Below are 24,013 nucleotides of genomic sequence, written 5' to 3'. Positions count from 1 at the left end.
CATACTCTAATGGCACCCCACATGTACTTGCAGGCATTGCAGGACCCCAAACCCAAGGGCAGTGTTGAAAGAGAGGTATTGTCAGGGACCATTATTTAAGGATTGATGTTTGATTCCCAGCATCACACTGCGGGGCCCACAACTAAATCAAGAGACCTCTCCTCCCTTCCCCCCAAAAAAATGAGAGGCTTCACTGTGAGTGTAGTCTGCAACTGATACAGACACTGGATTTCCTACAAGAAGGGAAAGAACACTACCTTCTCACTGACCTCTCCCCTTTGCCCTCTCCCCTTTGATCCTCTCCCCTTTTATCATGTTGAGTTGCTGTTCCACTTGGGCCTATGAGCTCACAGAGCACATTCTGATGTTTTTAAGTCTCTTGTCATCCTCATTCATAAAAGGAAGCAAACACAATAGACATGACCTCCTCTCTGGATTTTTCCCCTCCCTCACCTTGATTCCTTCACATGCCATTTCTCTGTCAGCCTCGAGTCAAGAGTCTCCCCTGCAAGTGAGGTCTGGCCACTGGGCTCTTGGGGTCGAAGATGGGATATAGGGGCTCCTGTTGGTCCTCCCTTAGAAATTGCAGTTTTCTGGTATCCCAGGGCTCTTCCTGTACTGTGCGGAGTCCCCCTCTCTCTCATCTGCTGGAAGAGTGGTAGCCTTGCTTCTAGGTCCCAATACCCAGAGCTATGTCCTCAAAGATCAGCTCAGAACATTCATGAAGCTGAGAATCAATCAATGCAAAGCCAATTTATAGCTTTGCATATGGAATCCCAGGGTTTGATCTCTGGCACCAGGCAGTCCACTACGCACAACCAGCAACTTCTGAGCACTGAATCAGGAATAGCCCCCTCACATTAACCAACTCCTGCAAAACATAGTTCTGCTATGAGATTTAACAAACACAAGCCCCACAAATCTCTCTAGGATGGCATGCCATAAAGATAGGTACAAAGACCCTAGGACTTCTGGAAATTTCTCCTACCCAATTCTCAGACAGCACTAAATGTGAGTGATTGCAAACCTGACAGCAAAAATAGCTCTTCTTCTAGTGGCTTATAATAGTGCCTGTATTTGTTTGTGATAAAAAGTGTTTTCGTAGGTCTATGCTGGTCCCCAAGTCTCAGAGCAAGCAGCCAGGTTGACAAAACTGCCTTGCAAAGTTCCCATAGTACTGGCGGGAAAATTCCCTTAACCAACTGCACCTTTTCAGGCCGGCATTAAACAGGGATTTCATTTATTCGAAAAGTAGGTATTAAATATGTCAGATCTAGGAAGTTGAATGTAATGGGTCCAATTCCACACTCTGTTCCATATGCGTAAATCCCACTGATGGAGAACAGAGTGCAGCGGCAGCGGCGGGGCAGCGCTGGATTGCCGGAGAAAACTGTGTCTTGATGGATCTTAACAGACATTCTAATGGACATTGAACAGTGGCTGTGAAAGCTGGAAGGGGCATTGAAGTTCCTGCTGGGGTGATTGTTGGAGAACTTTTTTTGTTTGTTTTCTTGCTTTTAGAGCTTGAGGAGTTTGCCGCATTGCTTTATTTGATTTGACTTATTTCTTGGTTTAATTTTTTTCACTCCCAGTAAACATTTGCTGTTTCTCCTGCAAGCTTTTGTTACAGTCCTGCTGGACTTGAGTTGGGTTTTCCAAGAGGGAGGCTGGGTGCTTAGCCAAGGCACAAGCAAACATTTCAGAGCCTAATTTTGGAAGCAGGCTGAAGGCACCTAGACACTGAATCAACATAGAAAGCTCCGTTGCTCAAAGTGTGGTCCCTGGATTGGCCGCATCTGCCTCCACCCTCCCCCATCTCAAATTTGCTAGAAATGCAGGGGCCTCAGAGCCCTCTACCCACCTACTAAATCCATGTCTGTAGCTCACATGATCCCAGGTGATTCATGTGCACATTACAGTTTGAGAAGCCCTGGATTAGAGAACAGAAACAGCCTATGACCCCTTCTTTGACACAAATTTATCATCAGGCATTATCTTAAGAACTGCAAGAATTCAGTTCAGATGTGTGAGAACTCTGGAGCAAGGCCTCACTGGTCCAGTGGCTCTCTCGGGTTGTACATAAGAAGCAATAAAGGAAGTTGGCCCATATGGCCATGAGAGACCAACTTGAGAGAATAAGATATGATGTTTAGATCTACATTGAGTTCTACAGAGCCCTCTGGGGCTGGGACACCCATAAAAACATCACCTAGAAGAGTTAGACTTTGGGGGATGTGGGAGTAGTGTGGTTTTCTGATTCATCCACCAGACATTTCATGCTGGAACCCATGGCTGATATAGAAATGGAGCCCCTCACTATTCTCTCTCTCAAGAGCTTAGAGTTCAATTGAGCATAAAGTAAGATTTGTTGTAAGAGGTGCCACACATATAGTTTTTGAGAAGCCTGGGAGGAGAGTGGAGGAAAGAAATCATTCAGGAGGGAAAGAACAAGACAGAGAAAATAGAGTTAGAAATGCTGGATATGAACAAAAAGAAATCTTTGGGTGAGACCATTTAGTATGGCCATTTAGATCTTAGAGATCTTAAAGATCTTCTGGTTTCGTCACAAGAGTAGAGTTTTATAACCTTGGCATTACCGTCATAGGGGCCAGATAAGTCTTTGTGGTACAAGGGTAGTGGTGGCTTCTACCTTGGGCATTATGGGATGTTGAGCAGGATTTCTGACACCTACCGACCAAAGGCCAGTGGCTGGCATTAAACAGGGATTTCATTTATTTGAAAAGTAAGTATTAAATATTCTAAAATTCTACCAGACTTTCTAGATGTGCCCTGAGGGCAAACCACTGGCTTTGAGCAGTTAAGGAAGATGGTGGTGAGTATAATCACTGACAGAAAGGTGCATTTATGTACTATTAACAATAAAAGGAAAGCTGACAAAAGTGCATACAAGTGAAAAGGTGTTTCCTAATGAGTTGTTACTAATGAGGGTGATATGCACATAGTAAAAGTGACCTGAGTGGTTAAGGCATGAACTCTGACATTCGACTACATGGACTCTCATTCCAGTTCTACCATCCTTGGCCAGTGTCCTTCATCTCCTATTCCTGTTTCTTTCTGTGAGATGAGATTAGCAGTGCCAAGCTCAATGGATTGTTATAAAGATGAAGCACTTCTGGCAAAGCAACAGGTACAGCAGGTAGCTCCTAGGTTAAAGCCATAATTGACTTTATTAGCTCTGAGAACATGAACAGAAAACCAGGATATGGGGCAGGCAGGATTCTGTCAGATAATGTTTGGTAAGCTTTTGTTTGAATTCTATATGTAATAAGATTATATGTTTATATTAATTGTATAATAAATCATATCCCCAAAGACAAATATTCTGGTTTATCTCATCTGTTTAAATACTTTTTATAGAATAAGTTAAGATTTAACTTAAGATAGCACAGTGTTAGGGCCTTTGCCTTGCAAGTGGCTGACCCAGGACCAACGGTGGCTCGAATTCCAGCATCCCATCTGGTCCTAGGAGCCTGCCAGGAACAATTTCTGAGCAGAGAGCCAGAAGTAACCCCTGAGTGTGGCCGAGTATGACCCCCCCCAAAAAAAAAGATTTAAAAATTCAAAGTTACAAATAAGTGCAAAGTGTGGTCTTATGCCTCTACCCAGTTCCAGTCTTCCTGAATGCCATCTTGTGCCTCTGTGGTATAACTGTCCAAAGAAACCATCACTGGGACATTGACTCTTACTGAAGTCCATACTTCATTTTAATTTTACCCAGTTTTTCACCCACGCCTATTTCTATTCCAAGATTTCATAAGAGTGCCATGGTATCAGCAAGCCTAACTCTTCTGGTTTCTCTTGGCTAGAACATTGCCTCTGCCTGCATTTCTGATGACCTTCACTCTGTAAAAAGCACTGAACCAGGCATTTTTGTAAAGCACCCTGAACTTAGGTTTGTCCAGTAAGACTGATACTCTAGGTTTCATGCAACACCCTTCTCCCTGCAAGAAAACAAGATAACATGAGCTCTCCACAAATTTCAAAGTGTGTGTGTGTGTGTGTGTGTGTGTGTGTGTGTGTGTGAGTGTGAACCTTGATCCAAGGGTTGCTGATGTCTCTGTGATCCCTATCTTCAGTCTGCAGTTGGCTCTAAGGAGCCCATATTCCAACTCCAACCAAGCTCCTCTCCTAGAGGAGTATCAAGACATAATTTGGAATTCTTCAGAGGAACATTTGTCTCTTAGCTACCATTTATTTATTCATTGAGTCTTTTATTTATATAAGTTTGGACTGATGGATATTTATTTTAGACGTTGGTTTATAATCCAATACTGTGTTATTTATTTTGTTGCTCAAATACCCACTTCATTTTCATTCATGGAGTAGACTTGGATGGGATTAGTGGGGAGGGGGTGCAGATTTGTGGCTCCTACAGAGTTATGAGTTACGGCTTTAACTAGGGTTGAGTTGTCTCTGTGAAGACAACGGCTGACAGGGAGCAGAAGAAACAGAAGCTGTTTGGTTATTTGGAAAATTGGAAGGAAAAAGGAGGAAAGGAAATTGTGTAGTGGAACTACCAGGCACCAAGAAGGGGGAGTGTCAAGGCTGAGGAATGGAGATGGGTGAGTCTAGATTTTAGAGCACTTCCCAGCTATCAACTCTTGAGAAAACCAAGGCCATGATGTGGCTGAGAGAATGACGTCTGCAGAAACTCGGCCTTCTCAGAAAGCACAGAACAAAAACTATCAGAGCTGCAGGCTTTGTGCCACTGGGGACAGTGGGTTGGTGATGGAACATAGCTTATCACAATCTCTAATGTAGAGGGTGGAGAATAAAATGCAGTGTGAAATGTGTCATCCAGGCCTGATGTCCAGGAGAGCAGTAACTGTCTTGCTTCCGTCAGTCAAGCTTGGCTAACAAGGCCAGAACTATACCAAAGAGGGTTGATTGAAGGTTGAGTCTTATGTTTTGTAAGAGTCAGGGAGGGAAGAATGGAAGACTTTTGTTATCATAGATTAGGAAACAGAAAAGGCATTATGACAAAGGCTAGTGGGCCTGTCTGAAAAAAGTGTTCAGAACTAGAACTGCTAGGGATGTAATGGACCTGGTGTGAAACTGAACCAGATATTGGTGGTGGGATATTAGAACATATTTTGATGGTATGATACTAGAACTGGATACTGTTGGTGAAATATAAGAACAGAATATTGATGATGGGATACTAGCACCAGAAATTGACTGATGGCAACTCAGCTCCTGGCACCAAGCCCCTGACTTCTGTGACATCTTTTGTCATAAAAGGCTGAGGAACATCTATTGACTTGATCTGTGATCTTAGACCCTATTAATTTCTGAACAAGCGTAAGAGGAGTGTCCTTGTTTTGGGGGGTGACTCTGGGTGGGTTCTGGGGATGTCATGAAAAAGAACACGGTTGAGGTTTTCTTTTCCTAATAAGTGAAAGGGTTGAAATAGAGTTGAAGTCATATCAGGACTACATGCTGAAGCTTCCTTTAAAATACCCATAGCAAATATTTCAGGGTATGCCCAGATAGATGGGCAGATGGAGAGAGCCCTGGAAATACCTCAGAGAGGTCATCCACTAACAAACTGGAGTGCATACATATTTGCCTTGAATCTAAGTTGATCTAGCAAATGGATCAAACCTGGGGAGATCAGAAAAACTTATAGGCTTTGAGGGTCAAATAGAAACCTCCTTCTTGCTATTAGCATTCAAAATGGATGGTACCATTTTAAGGCCAGAGTCCTCCATTTGGGGAATCTGATGCTACTTCTAGGTAGAGAGTCAGAACTTAGCTGTGTCGTAAGACACCCAGCTAATAACCTAGAGACTTGCTTGTTGCTGGGGAAATTTCTATGCATTACCAAAGCAGAAGGGTCAGGAGTGAGGTGTTCTGTGTGAATGTCCAGGAGACCCAAGGGAAGAAAGACAGAGTAGGTGGGAGGAAGTCAGCTGTTTCCAAAAGATGGATCTATTTATGGGATTCAACGAAGTAACTGACATAGAGTAATCTTGCTAAATCAGAGAAGGCTGAGGCAGCCTTGGATGTTAGGAGGAAAAATCATAGGGTTTCCCTATTGATCAGAAGATGACATGTGCTTTGGGGCAGCTGAGCAGAAAGACCTGGTTAGCGAACATCTTAGCTCAGGCCATGCTCATGTCCTTGAAGCAGAATGGAAGTACACTAGGGGCTCTGGGCTTCTCCAAGGCTACTCCCTGTGGCCTGGCTGGTTACAGCAAGAAAAACTCACCCTGGAAGTCGAGGTGAGTCAAAGAGAAACCATCTGCTCCTGAAGGGGGAGCACAGACAGCCTGACCACAGGCTCCTCCCCTGCCCCCCTGGTTAGCTTCCGACTCCCACAGGCCATGGGAGCCTTCCTGGAAGCCAGAACCCTCTGGCCAGGAAAGTTTTTCAAATACCAAAATGAACCATATGTGGATCCTGGGACCCAGCCATCAAAGAGAGAAAGGAAGAGGGGTGAGGAAGACCGAGGAGGGGCATGGCACTGTCACAGCTCAGTTCCTGGAACCAGGAGTTTTGCCCACATTTATGGAAGGTCAGCACTGTGGCAAGAGGGCTCTGAGCATTGTATGGGACGGGGAAGGGATGATAAACTCTCCTGACCTGAGCCCTCCTGGAGGGAGCCCAGCATGAGAGCCTCAACTGAAGGGACTTCCTGTGCCCAGCAGTTATGAAGTAGAGAGAGCTGTGGATGTCTGTGAAGACAGGAGTGGCTAGAGTCATCCTATCTACAGTTCCCTGAAGCAAGCTTGAAGAAGCAATTGGGGGACTGCTACTGGTTTCAACAACAGGAGGACAATCAGGGGAAACCCAGCCACTGAGACATTTCTGTCCTCCAGTGAGCCCTGGGAAATATCAAAATTGGGACTAGAATCACCTCAGTGAGGCCACTCAGTATCGGACACGTGCTGACCTCTGAGTAAGAATGGTTATGTCCACGTCACTTTGCAAAGCAGAAAAGATGCCAGGGACTCTTTGAGTGAAAGATTGTGTATCTTAGAGATGGATGAGATTTAAGGGATAGAAAAGAAACCAGGACAACCCCACGGAACTACAGAGGGTCAGCTCACCATCGAGGCCAAACTAATCATGAAGTTGCAAATCACCTTTCTTAAAACAATCTTTATTGAAGCACAGTGATTTCTAATATTGGGAATGTTAGTTTCATGCTTGCATTGTGTCAACACCACAGCCGTCACCAAAGTATCTTCCCTCCACCAAGGTCCCAAAGACCCTTCTTACTCAAGATCTAGATTTCTCTCAGTTCCCACAAACTCAGCTCTGTGAACCAACCGTCCTCCCTTTGCTGTCCTATGCCATGGCAAGCAATGCTTCCTATGGGACTGTTGTGAGGAAAGGGCGGAGAGATTCTGAACTGGATTTTAGTAAGGTTTATTGAGGCTTGAAGAAAGGAATAGTAACCTGAGGGCAGGCAGTAGTTTTTTCATTTCCCTGTTCAGTCCTGTGTTAGCCTGAGCAGCTTATTTAGCCTCTTTGGACTTCAATGCCCATATCTGTACAATGGAACACCAGTGATACTGCATGTTCTTTTTTTTTTTTTTTTAAGAATTTATTTATTATTTTTATTTTATTTATCAATAATTTATTCCTGCACTCAGGAATTACTCCTAGTGGACTCAGGGCTGTCAGGAAATGAACCTGGGTTGGCTGCATACAAGGCTAGATACTGCATGTTCTTAAAAAGATAGAAATAATGCCTATAAAGCAATCAACCCCTTGGATCACACATGAAGGTGTTTATTAAATCATTTGCATTATCATTGATGTGGTTATTAGTTAAAGAATGTAAACCAAATATAAGAATAAAAGAGAAAAATTGGGAGTTGAGTGAAAACATGGGAAATGGTTTCCTCTGCAACTCAATTAGTTTTGTGCAAGTGTCTTGCTACATGGTCTTGGTAGGTCCCAAAATTTGGTGCACTAACAGTAAATTAAACCCAAATGGAAGTCTGTGGGGTTGTTCCGCTGATCTCTGCTGATCCTGCCCTCCTAGCCTGTAGGTCTTGTGCATGTTTTTCAGAAAGAGACACAATCGTGACCCTATAGAACATGATCTCTGTTCTGACCTGGGGCCTTATGCTCCCACCTAGACTCATCTTGGATATTTCAAGCCAGTTGTTCAGGGATTAGGAGAGGAGAGATGAGAGGCTAAACAAGAGCTACTGAGAAGGCCTGGCTTTTTCTGCAGGCCATCAACAGAGGAAGGCAGAGATCCTACTTTGGGCTTGCAGCTGGAGCATGAGCCCTTGGTCAGGTCAACTTCCCCAAAAATGATAAAATCCTCAGGCTTTCTGGGAAAACTAGTTTCCTACACAGACTGGTTAGTATCACGTCATAATGGGTAACAATGGAGAAAAGCAGAGAGAAGGATAAGTATTAGGAGACTGACCTTTTTTTTTTTAACTTTATTTATTGGTTGATTAATTGGTTGGTTTTGGGGCCATACCCAGTAGTGCTCAGGGGTCACTCCTGGCTCTGGGCTCAGGAATCGCCCGTGGCAGGCTGGGGACCTTACAGAATGTCAGGAATCGAACTGGGTCCTTCCCAGCAAATGCCCTACCACTGTGCTCTCTCTCCAACCTTGAATCAGAAGGGGCTATTGGGAATGTCCCCGAGAAAACTCAGCAGGAGTTTTGGTGTGTTTTTTCCTCCCACGGTCACAGCTGAGTGAATCCAAGCCTTTGTACTCTATGCCCATCCTCAATGCTTCTTCTTGGTTATTTCTGTTCTAAATTACTGATTAAAGTAATAGTTTCTAACTGTTGCTAGTCATTAAACCCCCTAGAAAGCTCTAAATTTGAGGGCTGGAGAGATTAATATAACAAATAGGGTGTTTGCCTTATACCCTGATTGACTCCTGAGCACAGAACTAGGAATAAGTCCTAAATACTTTCTGGTGTGGGCCCCAAACCAAAAATAATTAAAAAAAAGAAAATTTGCCCCACAAATTTATCACACAGACTTTCTGGAAGTGAGGCCTGGGTGTAAGTATTTTTGGGAAAACACTCACTCTTTGTTTTCTTTAAAAAAAAAAAAACATTTTATTGGGATTGTTGAGAACAGATGAGTGGATAAAGAAACTGTACATTTACACAATAGAATATTATGCAGCTATTAGGAAAAACTAAGTCATGAAATTTGCTTATACATGGATAAATATGGAGAGTATTGTGCTGAGCAAAATGAGTCATAGGGAGAGGGATAGACATAGAATGATTGCACTCGTGTAGGATACATAAAAAAAAATAGTATGGTAATAATATCCAAAGACAATAGAGGACCAGTTCGTGGTAGAAAGCTTGCCACAAATAGTGAGGGAGTGTAGTTAGGGCAGAGAAGGAACCATTAGGACAATGATAGTTGGAAATGATCACTCTGGATAAGAACTGGGTGCTGAAAGAAAATAAAGTGATATATATGATACCCCTTCAGAAACAACCTGTTTAGAAACCACAGTGTCTAAAAGGAAAAAAAGAGAGAGAGTAGAAAACGGTCTGCTACAGAGGCAGACAGGGGAGAAGATAGGGGGAGATGCAGGAGGGAAACTGGGGGCGCTGGTGGTGGAAAATATGCAGTGGTGAAGGGTGTATGCTTTGCATGACAAACTCAATCACAAACAACTTTGTAACAGTGAAAAGAGACAAGTGAAAAAATTAATAAAACTGGTCTTACTTGTAATAAAATTATTTTAATGAAAAGAAATTATTGATTAAGATTCGACTCCCCACTACTCTTTCTGATACTTTTTCCATTAAACTACTTACTATCCTCTTCCTTGTCCAGACTCATGACCACCATTGCATGCGCCTACACTGCATCCCCTATTAATGACTATGTCTCTTTTGTTCACCAGTGGCCATACTGAGGGCATAGGGTATAGCATGCAGGATTTACCCAGTGGATTTTTCTCTTTTTACTGAATGAGCAAATGATGAACAATTTGGAAAGGTTTCAGGGAGACTATTCCATTTTCCGAATCTCCTGACAATTTTTATGTACCAAGTATTCATGTCACACAGCAGACTGATATTTGTTGAATTAACTTCATGTTCTTCCTATTTAAGAGTCTGAAATGTCAGTATATACTTACACACAGGTCTCCCCACTAGTGTATGTTATAACTGTGTGTCTAAATATTTTTCCCTAGACTTACTGCTCCTTTCATTTGAAACAACAAGCTTTTGCTCTCCTCAGGCTCATGAGAAAAGTATTTTGTTGAGACCCAAATAAAGTAAAGGGAGTGACTTTAATTCTATAAGATTTATTGTGTGTTCACATTGGAGAGTAAGCTGGAAGGAACTAAAAGAAAAGGGGGAATGTAAAATAAATCAGAAGAAAGAGAGAATGAGAGTCTGAATGATCTTGGGTCAATGAACCAGCTCTGAGTGGGATGGAACAGCAGGGAAACACCCTCAGGTTTAGGTGTGTTCTCAGCTTGGACCATCCCTCACCTATAAATGAAGAGACAATTGTTTTTTAATATCCTGAAATTAATGTGGTTAGACCCAATTGAGACACAGAAAAGGGGCCCTGGATGTTCACTGAACGGATTGTAAAAGGTTTCCTATCTGTACAAGGGGGAAACAGTTACACTAGCATTATGAGGGTAAAAGAGGGGGATGTGAGATGCATGCTGGGAACAGGGGTGGAGGGAGGACAACACTAGTGGTTGGAATGCCCCTCACTCATTGTCATTATGTGCCTTAAATATTACTGTGAGAGAATTGCAATTCACTTCAATCACAATAAAAATTTAATAAATAAATAAATATAAAAAGAAAAGGTAGGATTTGAAGAGAGACTTCTGCTTCTCACAGTGTAGTAGACTAAGAGCTCAGACTTATCCTGCTCAAGACAACTAAAACTGCAGGGGTAAACATTTCCTATTTTTTTAAACCCTTTTATGAGTTAATGTGAAAATATGGAAAACTCAGACCCAAAGTATACAAGGGCAGAACTCAGAAAATAAGAGATGAGCATCAAAGTTTTCATTTCCTTGAAAGAATTTTTGGATCCAATAAACTATGAATGTATCTGGTGTCTGGAGGGTTTGTGGTCAAGAGATGTCCCATAAAATTATGACCTCCAAAGACCAGACACTCAGTGTAAGAAAGTACTAGGAATAAACCCAAACTCCTTCCCAATAGGTAGCCCCTACAAGGAAGAAGTCATGTCTTGAGTCTTGGCACTGGAATGTAAAGGAGGAATATTTCTCCTGAGAACTATTTGCCAGACCACTTCCATATTTAATAAATAAATAAATGAACTCATTGTAATTAGTGAAAACTAATTTGCAATTAATTATTGCAAGGAAATAAATTATATACAATTTTAAAAATGTATTCCATGGATGCTCTTTAAAAAATAAAAACAAAATATTTAGATTAAAATGATTTCATCTAGGCACATGAGCTGCCTGGGTCAATGGTGCCCAAGCATGTCTTTCACATTTTCATCTTGAGATGTGGACTTTTATGCTTTTATGCTGGGTTGCGTACCAGGGTTCTCGCCACCTTTGGAGAATCTCATGCTATTTTGAGTGCATTATTTGGAGCGCTCTCTTTTTTTATTATCATCTCTACCCTTCTTCAGTACCTCCAAATAAAACCTGTTTTACTTAAAAATAAAAAAATTTTCTTCTAGGGAACAGAGTGATAATACAGTGGGTATAACATTTGCCTTACATGTGGCTAACCCAGGTTCGATCCTCAGCATCCCAAATGGGCCCCCAAATTTGCCAGTAGTGATTGCTGAGTAATAGAGCCAGGAATAAGCCCTAAGTACCACCTTGGTGTGGCTTCAAAATGAACAAAAAGTGGTCCCATCTGTCTAGATGAGCAACCAAGAGGTAACCAAAGAAGCAATCAGGAACTCATCTCTTCCTTAGGCCTTGAGGATATCTAACTATTTCCGAGGAAGATGAGACACTCACAACTAAAAGTCACCATAATTATGTGGAAACCAAGTACTAAGAGAACCAGGAGAAATCAACCTGCAATGCTTCTTACTTAGAAATTATTTGTTAGGATATATACTCTTTCAATAAATAAAAATCTGTCTTTAAAATATGATTAAAGGATAAGCATATTGGTAAAAGAATAAAACAGTTCTAGAAAGTAGAAGCCTGTGAATAAAACAGAAATGGAAAATTCAGTGAAGGGCTAGGCTAGGCTCAAGGGGCAGAAGAACACTTAGCTAGGATGTCCAAGACCCTAGGTTTTATTCCCACACCCTATGACACCCCAGCACCACCTTGTGTGGCCTGGTGACATCCTTTGCATGAACCATGGGGCACAGTTCACACAAAGGCTAGTGAATTAATTCATTTGAACAAAAAGTCAATGAACGGGCATTTAATAGCTAGTCATAGACTACACAAAGTCTATGACCTAAAAGAGAAAACTGGAGATATGACCCAGGATACAGTCAAGAGAAACAAAGAGGTAGTCATGGTCTGAGATTGAAAACCATAGCAGATGAAGTGACAAAAGATCTAGGTATGTTAGTTAGAGTTTCCAAAGGTGAGAAGCAAGGGGATATGAAGGCCATTGGAGGCATGAACATGTCCCATCACTTTGGTCCTCCTATGTAGAAACTGAGCTAAATCACATGGATAGAGTGGGTGGTGAGCCTTGAGAGAGCTTTCGGGGAGAATTTGAAGCAGCACAGAACGAGGGCATCCCTGTGGTGGGGAAACCTGCTGTACTTCTGAATGAAATGGAAAACAAATTGACTTTGAGAATTGAGTGCAGGATATGGGTTCCCAGGCAGAAGAAGTGATATCTGTTCATTGGTATCTTCAAGAATCAAAGGTTTCATGGACCAGGTGGTTGGACCAAAGTGTCTGAATCTAAGGGATGGAGCCTCAAATTCATAACTATGACTGCCAACAATTTGCTAGTATATCACAGAAAGGAAAATGTTGAGAAATTCTAATCCACACATTTGAGTATGTACTGTGGGTGGTCCAAGGGGTCCAGAAAGAACATGACAGTAGGAAAAGAAGGAAAGGAAAAATTAGACTCAATAAAAGACAAAAAAATTCCAAATGGTAAATTCGTTCTATTTGGCTACATATAACCCCTCTGGGGAACATGGTGGAACTTGAGTCATTGAAGCCTTGGCTGGGAAAACTGTGGAGGAAGTACAATAGACAAAGCTGGAGTTTGGATTAGCTTAATGGTGGGAGTGGAGAATCTGATAGAGAATTTTAATTTGTGTGTCTCTGATTCACCAGACATCCCCCCTGCCGTCAGTCTGCCGGCAGAGGTGATGGGCTGGGACTAGACACGTGTTAATGGATATGTGTGGAAAGAGAGATGCTTTCCAAGTTATCATTGCTTTATTGCCTCAAACTGAGATGTTTGGAAAGTTAGTATGTTCCCTCTCATAATAAATTTCACATTTCTTTCAGGCAGTGTGTTTTATGAGGAAAAAATAGAAGCAGGATATTCCATCAGAACTTGTAGGAAACCATCTTTTCAATTTGAAGGTTGCCACACCTTTTGGATTGTCCCAAGGTGTTTAAGTTCACTCTCCTATGTTTGTAATTGTATATTTTGGTAAAAATTATTATGAATAAATTTTTTTCTAGAAAGTACTGCTCAGGTGTAATTTCTCTGAAAGGTAGCCACTTTTTGTCATATCTCTGTGATCAATACTTGGATAAATGATGTTTTAGGTTTGGTTCATAAAACTATTTTAAGCCAGGAAGCATTCCTATAAACTTAAGATAACTAAGATTTTATATTTAGTATCCTCCATATGTAGTAAAATGCGGAGGTGCTTAATAATTGAATATCAGTGGATTTGTGCAAAGTAATAAATATTCCAGGATCTCTGAAAGGAACAAATTTGGGTTAATTAAATCCCAGTTTCTGTTTCAAACAAGATTACTTTTTTTTTTTTTTAGAAAATATATTCCAAGAACACAAAGTTTGAATACTGGAGAGTTAATACGGATCTTGCATTCAAATTACCTGCATTTGATCAGTGGGTCTGTGTATGTGACCCCCTGAGCATCGCCAGGAGTAACTCCTGAGCTCAAAGTCAGTACTAAACCCTGAGCACAGCCCGAAATGGCCAAACCCAACCCTCACCTCAAATAGAATCCCAAGCTAGGAAAACAAACTTGATTCTATATTAGGAGACATGCTACCCTTTTTTTTTTTCATGACCCACCCAAAGACCGAACCTATTTGTCACCTCCTGATCTCAATTTTTGCATTAATTGGTGGTGGGATCTCTCACCAGTGCTTCCTGCGCACACACACACACACACACACACACACACACACACACTATATGTTTTGTTTTGCCCAGCAGCAGCTGGGTCCATACTGCCCAATTGTTATTTACCCACAGTTCCCAGGAGTTAGTGCAGCGCCCTTTACACCTTCATGAGGAAAGAGAATAATAAGATTCTCATAAAGCAGTAAGTGAGTCCACCAGGGTTTTGAAACACCACAAAGTTCTGGTTCTAAATTTTTCTTCTCATGGTGATGTGTTGATCAGATCTCTCTGTACTCTGCCTTGCCATCCGGTGAGCATTTGTTACAAGTGTTCCACCCCTAGTAAGGGACATTACTTCTGGAAGATCTGTCTTCTGGTAACAGCCCTCTGGTATTTTGTCCCACCAAGGATTTCTACCAACTTCATATAAGAACCTTCACCTCCAAATTAGACCCTCTCATCCCAAACTCTCCCAGTATTTTCCTGTTGTTTCTTAATAAGCTAGGCCTGGGGATATGGCTTAAGTGGTATGAAACAGGCCTTGCACATATTAGGTCTGAGCTGGATCCCCAAAACCAAATGCTCCTCTCCTCTCAGCATGGCAGGACATGGTAAGGAGAGGAGGGAAGAGAAGGGGAGGGAAGTGTAGAAAATAGAAGGGGAGGGAAGGGAAGAGAAGGGGAGTTGGAGAAAAGGAGACAGGAGAAGAGAGGGAAAAGGAGTGGAGGATAGGGGAAGGGAAGAGAGAAAGTAAAAACTGATGGGGACCAGAAGATAGTGTAGAGGTTAGAGCACATGCCTAGCATGCCCCCAAGTTCAGGTTTAATTCATGGCACTGCAAGGTGCCCCAAGCATCACTTGTTGCATCCTTGGAGGACTACTAAACACTCCCTAGGTGACACAGGTTCCCCAGCACCACAGGGGCCTGAGTTGCATCTCACTCTTGGACCCTTGTGGGGCACTCAGACATCCAGAGAATTACTTGGGTGCTCATTTCCACCCAAGAAAAGGAGACATTAAGTCTACATATCTCCTCTCCCAAAGCCCACTTCTGCTATTCATTAGACACATAACTTGATAGAAACTACCTCTCTATCTTAAGTTGCCATGTCCACAAAAGTGTTACACTCACTTCTTAGTGAGTACTTGATTCTCATCCCTTTGAACACAAGCAACTCAAGAACTCACTTCTAACTTGTTGCAGTCCACAGTGTGAAAACCTGTAACTTCCATGGCTGACTGCAGTGCTCCCCTAGGTTACAAGCCTTTTGAGCCTAGAGTCTCCCTGAAGCCACTTTGCTGCAAAGACATCAAAGAGACTGTGTGAGAGGAGGAGGGAGAGAGAGAGAGAGAGAGAGAGAGAGAGAGAGAGAGAGAGAGAGAGAGAGAGAGAGAGAGAGAGAGAGAGAACTGGGGGACTCACTGCTCCAGGTATCCAGACAACTACCAAATTTAAGGAACCTTCAAGAAGATCTCAGTCCCAGATACAGTGTGACCACAACCTCATGAGAAGGATTGAGTTATAACTTCCCAAAAGGCTCATTTCCAACTTCCTGACAGAGCAATAGTATAGTGCTTGCCTTGCATGTAGCTGACCTGGATTCTGTCCCTGATAACATATGGTCCCTGAAGTCTCTCCAAGAGTGATCCCTGCAATAATCACCAAGTTACTCAGTTTGTTCAGTTTGTTGCACACAGTGGCAGTAGGGGATCTTAGACGGCGTCTCCAAATACATCTTGGGAAGTATTTCTTTTTCTAGAATCTTCCTTGGGTGTCAAACTCTTCCAGAGGGGCAATGAGATGAGAAGATATGATCTAGTCCTGATATTTCTGTTCATCTTCTCACTGCCTCCATCCCTCAACCTGTCCTTCCCCAGTCACTGTCACTGCTCTAAGTTACAGGGTGGGTGTAACAGCATGTTCTCCACCCTCATCAGCTGCAGGAGCTGCAAATCAGGCTCAAAGAAGACATTCCTATCTTCTCATTCCTTCAAGGTGTTTACAGTTAGAAGAGATAGCCAAGTTGCCAACACTAGTGAAACTCTAGTTTCACTCTAGTGTGCAATGTTAGGATGAAATAAAAGTCAGAAGACAGGCACAACTGTAGAGACTGGGGATTGGGATAAGTGTCCAAATTCAGTTTTTCAACTACTTTTGAAGGTTGACGGTATATGTTGGGTCGTGATTGGGTCGAGTTCACTTTCTAATCCCTTCGGAAGGGATTAGGATCCCAGAAGGTATTAGAAGGTGGGCTCTAGAATAAAGCTATGCCTAACAAGGAAAGAAATGGCAAGATGGAGGAGGAAGAGTACAGCAGGTAGGACAATTGCCTTGCATAACACCAACCCAGGTTCAATCCCCAGCACCTCTTAGAGTCCCCCTTGTGGTGCATGTATGAGAAACATTCTGAAAATCCAGAACAGGGATTCCCCCTCTAATTTCAGATGTGCTGGCATCCTAATCTTGGCCTTATCAGTTTCTAGAGCTTTGACAAAGAAACTTCTGTTCTTTAGGTCCCCCACTTGATGAGACACATGACCAGAATGACCAAGACAGATGGCAGAATAGTCTCGTTTCGCTACCGGATCATTCTTGTTCGTTTAAGGGGATAAGGGGCTTATTTAAAACAATTGGAGATTCTACAAAATAATCAGGATATACAGGCCATAAATAAGGCTCAGAAAGGAATTCTTGGAAAATTCTTGCTCTTATCCACAGTCTAGGACCCTCTCCCTTGAAAGGAAATTCCAATCCCTTCTACAGTCTGGAAGACACTGGGGTCCTACCATATATGAACCCGCACTCTGACATGTGAGTTCTTGAGGCTTCCTTCATACAATGGGAATTTGTAGTGTAGGATGTATTACATCCATACTGTAAATAAGGCATATAGAGAAGCGCTTCGAGAAGACACACAGCTCCCCACCCCACCCTCAGATGGTAAAGTGGGATCTAGCAGAGGAGAAGACTTGCAGATGAAAGGAGGAGCCTGAGAGGGGCTGGACAAGAGAAACATGGGGGCAGGATGCTGGGCTGGATGGGAGGGTTAAGTGGCTGAGGACATGGCACAGGGTGGGCAGGCTGGTGAGCTGTGAGCCCTGCAGCCCGAGATGCCTGTCGCCTGGCTGTCTGCGCCCCTTCCTCCTGGCTCCTGTTGGGCAATTGGCACTAAGCACCCTGACTTCTCTCAACAGCCATTTGTCTTCTCGTCTTCCCCTCTCCAATAGGGTGAATACATTTCTCTGCTGCTGCACAGGCCAACATTCCTCAGATTTGCTGGCAGCAGGCGCCCCTCGTGTGTTGCTTTTGGAACCCATTTCCAGTTTGTCCTATTTCTCTTCCATCTGTGCTAGAAACATGCCAACCAGGATTTCTCTGGACATTTTTTCTTAACCATGGGCTGCAACTTGAAGGGGTGTGTATCCATGTCCCACCCCTACTCTGCACCCCACGAATCTCAGGCTCTACCCCCTCCATTCCTTTCACTGGGCAGCAAGGCACTCAGTTCCCCAGGTAGCCTCTGACATGAGGTCCCACAAACTTAATGGTCAGCGGCCAAGTTCTTACAAAGAGACAGTTGAGCTTCCACTGGAAATTGGTAATATATATTCTTGGCAGTGATCAGGGAAGGCTGTGAAAATTAGTTTCATGTTGAACTTCTTGTAAGGAGTGGGGTTGTGTTTTTGCACATTCACAGGAAGCCGAGGTTGGGGTGCTGTGAAATGGAAAAAGCAAGATGTGAGGATGGCAGGTGAAGTCCCTGGCTGCATGTCTGAAGAGTATAGAACCCATTCCCCTGGTAGCTCATCAGACCTTCGCTGCTGCCTAGAGAACATTTGTGGAGTAGAAGAGAGTTACCCAACTTCCCTTCATTACATTAACTCATCAGCAAGTGACAATCTTATCATCCATCAAATCTGCTTTAATTTCTGTATCTTTTGTTCCCTGCCTTCTCTCACCTTCTGTAGCATCTAGAGTTTCCCCCTTGGTAGGATCGTTGTCCCAGACTCCTCCTGGAGCCTTTGACTCCAGACCTGGCCTTTCAAGACATTGTACTCAACACAGCCATATTTTACTCTCCTACTGAAAGAAACTGTTCAAGGTGTGATCCAGGACAGAAACCCTGGAACAAATAGGGACATGAGAAGGAAACTGGGGATGTTTCAAGTGTCTGAAGCCCAGTTACTTGAAATTTATCAGTGGTACATGTATGACATGAACAGGGATGATAAATGCACTACTCTGATTTAAGATGTCAATAGTGGGAGAAACAGTGTGTTCCTAGAAACTCTGTGGGAAATCTTTGTAATTTTTCTCTGCATCAAGATATTTTCCACACTGAAAAGTGATGTTTTCAAACCAAGTCAGGGACTGGAGAGATAGTATAGTGAAGGGCATTTGCCTTGCATGAAAGCAACCTGATTTCAATCCCCAGTATTCATTATGGTCTTCCTAGAACTTCCAGGAATAATTCCTAAGTGCAAAATCAGAAGTAATCCCTGAGCATCACCAGGTGTGGTCCCCAAACCAAACATATATATAATTAAATTAAAAATAATATAAATTAAAAGTCAAATCTGATTGTATCACCCTCCTGACTAGGATGGAGAGGTACCTAGGAAGAAGAGCCATCACTGTTGTGAACTAGTAGCCCTTATAACTTATTTCTCTTAACATTAAATCTTCCACTTTCTTCCAAGTTGCAGTGAATTGCATGATTTTATTATTCCTTGCAGATGCATAGCAGTTCCTTGTGCGTACATACCACCTCTTCATCATCCACTCATTTGTCTTGGACAACTAAATGGGTTCCATATCAAATACCAAACAACCTCACTTACCTGTGGTATAAAGAATAACTGGACTAGAAAATAGAAGGTATCAAAAAAACATGCTCTTGACCCTAAATTATAGAAATAATTAATGAGGGCAAGGGCGAAGATAAATTGAAAAAGAGGCACCAACACTAAAAATGTGCACAGCTTGGCATGTTTTTATCAGTAACTCCAGTTCTAGGATTCACACCATAGAAATACATACATCTGCAGAAAGAGTAATATCCTAGTAAGATATTGTCTGCCAATTACAATTCTATAAACTGAGGCTGATTTGTAAGTTTAGTATTGAGCAGACATCAGATCAGTGATCATTGCATGTACCCCCAGGAAGAACTCTCCAACACACCATCACTGCCAGATATTGGCAAATCCATCCTGCGGCTTATGTTATTATAGTCAACAGCTCAGAATAGATTTTATATTTACAAATGGTTGAAATAACATCAAAATAAGAACAATATTTTGTGACTCATGAGATTTAGTTTCAGTGTCCATAAATAAGATTTTATTGGAACACAGTCCTATCCATTCATTTACTCATTTACTTCTTGTCCAAGGCTGCTTTCACAACCTAAGAATAGAGTTGAAGGAAAAAGACAGAGACAATATGGCTCACTAAGTTAAACATGCTTATTATCTAGGCTTCTGCAGAACACATTTGGCAACCCTAATCTGAGAAATAAAAGGTTAAATCATATATATTACATGATAACCATAAATATACTTGTCCTTTCATAGACTATGCTCATTAAAAGTTCACATTTTTATAACTTCATGTAATGTGTTTAAGTATATGAATTATTTTCTAGTGTGAAAGGATAGAGCCTAAATTATTAGGGTTAATAGATTAACTATACATTCTTCCTTTTCCAATTCTGCTTCTCTCTTAAACCTATTTCTCTCATTTTTAAGTTGGAATATGATTACAAAAATGTAATTACAAATAAAATTACAAATATGTTTGTCTTTATATTCAGTTGATTCCCTTATCTACACTAATCATGTTCTATAAAGTTGCCATGAACACTGAAGAAGTGGCCAGTGAACCGTTATTCCTAAGAGAACTCCTAAGTTAGGTCCTTGTAAACCTGTGCCTCAATGTGACCCCCAGCCATTGATTTAAGCTAAGGGGTGGTGTGCAAAAGATATGATGCAAGATAATATCGCTGCCTACTTGGATCCCTGGCATCCCTGAGCACCACCAGGAGTGATTCCTGGGCTCAGAACCAGGAGTAACCCCAAACACCATCAGGTATGCCCCAACTACAACCAAAAATGAGCCTAGCAGAAACAGAAACAGAGCCAGCTTTTGGGTTCCCCTCCCTATCTCTCACGAGAGATCAGACCTCATCAGAGATGGCTTTGTGGTTGTGGGGAGACAATCTCTCAGCCTCCATTCTTCCTTTGTAAAACCCATTTGTCCATCCATCCCAAGACCCTTTTCAGATCTTATGAGCAGCTTCTACAGTTACTACTTTATGCCATGCACCATGGGGGACTGGACCACTTTTCCCTCAGAGCATTTACATCATGGAGCGGTTTCTAAGAAATCCTGAATGGGTTTGCAGGATTAGAGGGAGGCTTTTCTTTTGAGGATCCCCACAAGTGGTCCAGAAGTTCTGCCCTCACATCTGAAAATTCCATCCTTCAGACCTTTCAGTCCTGACTGGTACACTGCAAAGAAGAGAAGCCCATGCCTATCTTCAGGGGGGTAAGGGCAGGATTAGAGGAAGCAGCAGAAGCACCCCTCACTCCTAGCAGGGTTGCTCCATCTTGGACCTGGGCCCACAGCCCTGCACTTTCCATCTCTGAGCCCTGAGCTCACAGTCAGGCTTTTCTCAGTGACTGTGGCCAGTCAGAGTCGGTTCCCCAGACCTAGGAAACATGGGTGGCTTCCTGGGAAACCCAGCCCCCAAGTGCTGAACAAGGCAGTGAGGAAAACTCTGAAGGGATTTGGATAACTCTGAGGAGATTTGTTAAGCTTTTCCCAGGCAGTGGAGGCAAGGGGGAAGTAGCAAGGTGCTGAAATTTCCACTCTACAATGTGGGGAGCAGGCAGAGAAGAGAACCTAGAAAGTGTCTAGAAACATTCATTTAGCATATTTAAAGTCCTTTGCAAAGGATGGTAAGGTAGCATTGTTGCATCCATAGCATGACAAGAATTGATAGAAATTTTGAATGTGGAAATGTAAAGTATACAGTATGGTAGGATGGGAGGGGAAGATTAAATAGGACACCTAACACCTAGCAGTCCCTTGGCCAGGGTCCCTCCCATAAGAGCCAGAGGGAAGGAGCATCTTCTTCTAGTATAATCCTACTTCTGGCTTCTGCAACTGTGTTTGTCACTGAGGGCTAAGCATATTTATAGGCGTCCACTTTTGTTTTCTGGGCTCAGACTTTAAATGTGAATCCTCTGAGCCTATGTCAACACATTCCTAGTGCTTCTGTCTTTTGCAAGAGACTCCTTCAACATTATAGGAGGATAAACCGAGGTATGATGTGGTTTTGGTTGAGATGAGGCTTGGGGCTTCACTATTAGAATAGCACATGGATATAATGTTCTGGGCCTATATTTAGGTACATATTAATAGGTCCATGGTATATATGTCTATGCTTCTTTCTTTCTTTTCTGTTTTTGTTCTTATTCTGACAGCTTCAGAAAGGCCTGGCTCAACTGAAACCCTTAGCCAAGCTCTGCTGGAACACGGTTCTACATATTTGGCCGAGGTCTCTCCAATGCCCTCTCCCTGTCCTCCCTATGAATCCAGTTAGGGCCTATACTTGACCCTGCCAGGTGGTACCTATCTCAGGTGCCTCTATGTAGTTTAGATCCTCATGTGTATTAGGATCAAACCCATGGATTAGGCCAATCAGTCTAGGATATAACTGAAGTTGACCAGTACAGGCTGAAAGAGAAGAGGTGCCTTCTCATTGCCCCAAATATGACCAAAGAATTAAGAGCCCAGGCAGCAGCCATCTTGCAGCTTAAGGACAAAGAACAGACAAAGGCAGAGCAGCAGGTTACTGGAAAACCCCCAGCACCTAGCCTCCCTCCTGCCAAGCTTCTCAAACTATAGATGTTCACCCCATTCTGGGCCACCTAATTGCATGCAGAAGTCAAGAAAATATGGTTAATAGCAAATGTGTTAGTGCACTCAGATTCTTGCCCTCAGGCAGTCAAGATTGAAAGTGGAAGACTGGAGATGAGATGAAATGAGATGACTGAATTTAGTAGAGACTAAGGAAGGAAGGTTAGGGGAGGGGAGAAAAAGGAAGGGAAGGGAAGGGATGGGAAGAGAAAAGGGAGGTGAGGGGGGAGGAAAGGAAAGGGAAGGGAAAGTGAGAGGAGGGAAGAGAAGGGAAGGAGAGGGGAGGGAAGGGAAGGAGAGGGGAAGGAAAAAGAAAGGAGGGAAGAGAGGGAGAGGGGAAAGAAGGGGAGGGGAGGAGAGGAGAGGAGAAGGAAGAGAAGTACCCTTCTCTTCTTCACATTGTCTTCACAAGACAAGGAGGAGAGGAGGAGAGGAGAGGAGAAGGAAGAGAAGTACCCTTCTCTTCTTCACATTGTCTTCACAAGACAAGGGGAAGGGAAGGAAGGGATAGGGAAGGGAAGGGAGGAAAGGGGAGGGAAAGGGAGGGAAGGGGAAGGGAAAGGATGATAAAGGCATGGAAGGGGAAGGGAGGTGAGGGAAAGAGAGCGGAGGGAAAGAGAGGGGAGGGAGGGGAAGGAAGAGAAGAGAAAGGGAAGGGGAAGGAGGGGAAGGAAGGGAAGGGAAGGGGAAAGGAGAGGAGGAAAGAAGAAGGGAAGGGAGGGGAGGGAAGGGGAGGAAAGGAAGGGAAGGAAGGGGAAGAAAGGAAGGGAAGGAAGGGGGAAAAGAGGAGGGAGAGGGGAGAAAAGGGATTTAGTAGGAATCATTAGGAATTTAGTAGAAAGTTAGGAAGGATGAAAAACCTTTCATATTCTCTTAACTCTGGGATGAATGAGCACTATTCTTCAGGATTAAGGCATGCATGGTGGTAAGATAAAGGGTTGAAGAAAAAACAGGAGGGATGAGAAGATTCTCTTCTGCATATTCTGGGTAGGAAATTTTCTCTGAAACCATTCTTTCTCTAATCTCCTATCTGTCTCTATAATCTTATATTGAAAGGTTTCTGAATTGTAGCAACCAAAAACTAATTGGAAATCAAATGCATAATGAATCTGCTCACCTTATTTCAATTCTTAGTCTCATAAGGGAACAAAATTTTAGGATCTCTGCCCCACTGGAAGCACTGGCTCTGGATGGACTCTTGCTAAACTTTCTAGTAAATTCTTTATCTTTTCAGTTTATTTGCACTGAGTTTTTTCTCTTTCTTGTTTACCACAGCACTGAGGGGCATGACCAGATAAATCCCTTCTGCCCCGTTTCTGCAGCAAACTCAGTTTTTTCTTCTGGTCCCTGTCAGAAACAAGTCAGCACATACAGGAAGGGTCAAGGAAGACTGAGCATGTCTTCTGGACACCACAAATCTTTGTGGGATCTTAAGGCTTTACAAACTGTGCAGGGAGCCACAGCCTCGCTGGGTCCTGCTTCCCATTAGGATAAACACATCTCTCACGAATAACCCATGCCCGGCTCCAGAAATAGCCTGCCCGCCAGAGAAAAGGCACTTTATTTGACAAGCCTTCTCAGCCATATCATTATCATATAATCTCTTTTATCCACCCCTTCCCCCAAGCTGGGAACTCAAATTGCATCTTTAAAATGTCTAAATAGCAGTTTGGCGATCTCCAGTGATGCTATCCTTGATACAGAGCTGGAAACTCAATGTCAAAATCTGACTTCAGAGGGGTCTGGCTGGATCAGGGCTGGGGACAGGGGTGGGGACGGGATATCATGCCTCATGGAAAATTATTTTTCTGTGATAAAGTCAGTTTACCA

Source organism: Suncus etruscus, chromosome 18 (assembly GCF_024139225.1).
Source record: "Suncus etruscus isolate mSunEtr1 chromosome 18, mSunEtr1.pri.cur, whole genome shotgun sequence".
NCBI classification, from domain to species: domain Eukaryota; kingdom Metazoa; phylum Chordata; class Mammalia; order Eulipotyphla; family Soricidae; genus Suncus; species Suncus etruscus.
The sequence above is the reverse complement of the archived record's forward strand: the minus strand, read 5'-3'. Positions refer to the sequence as shown.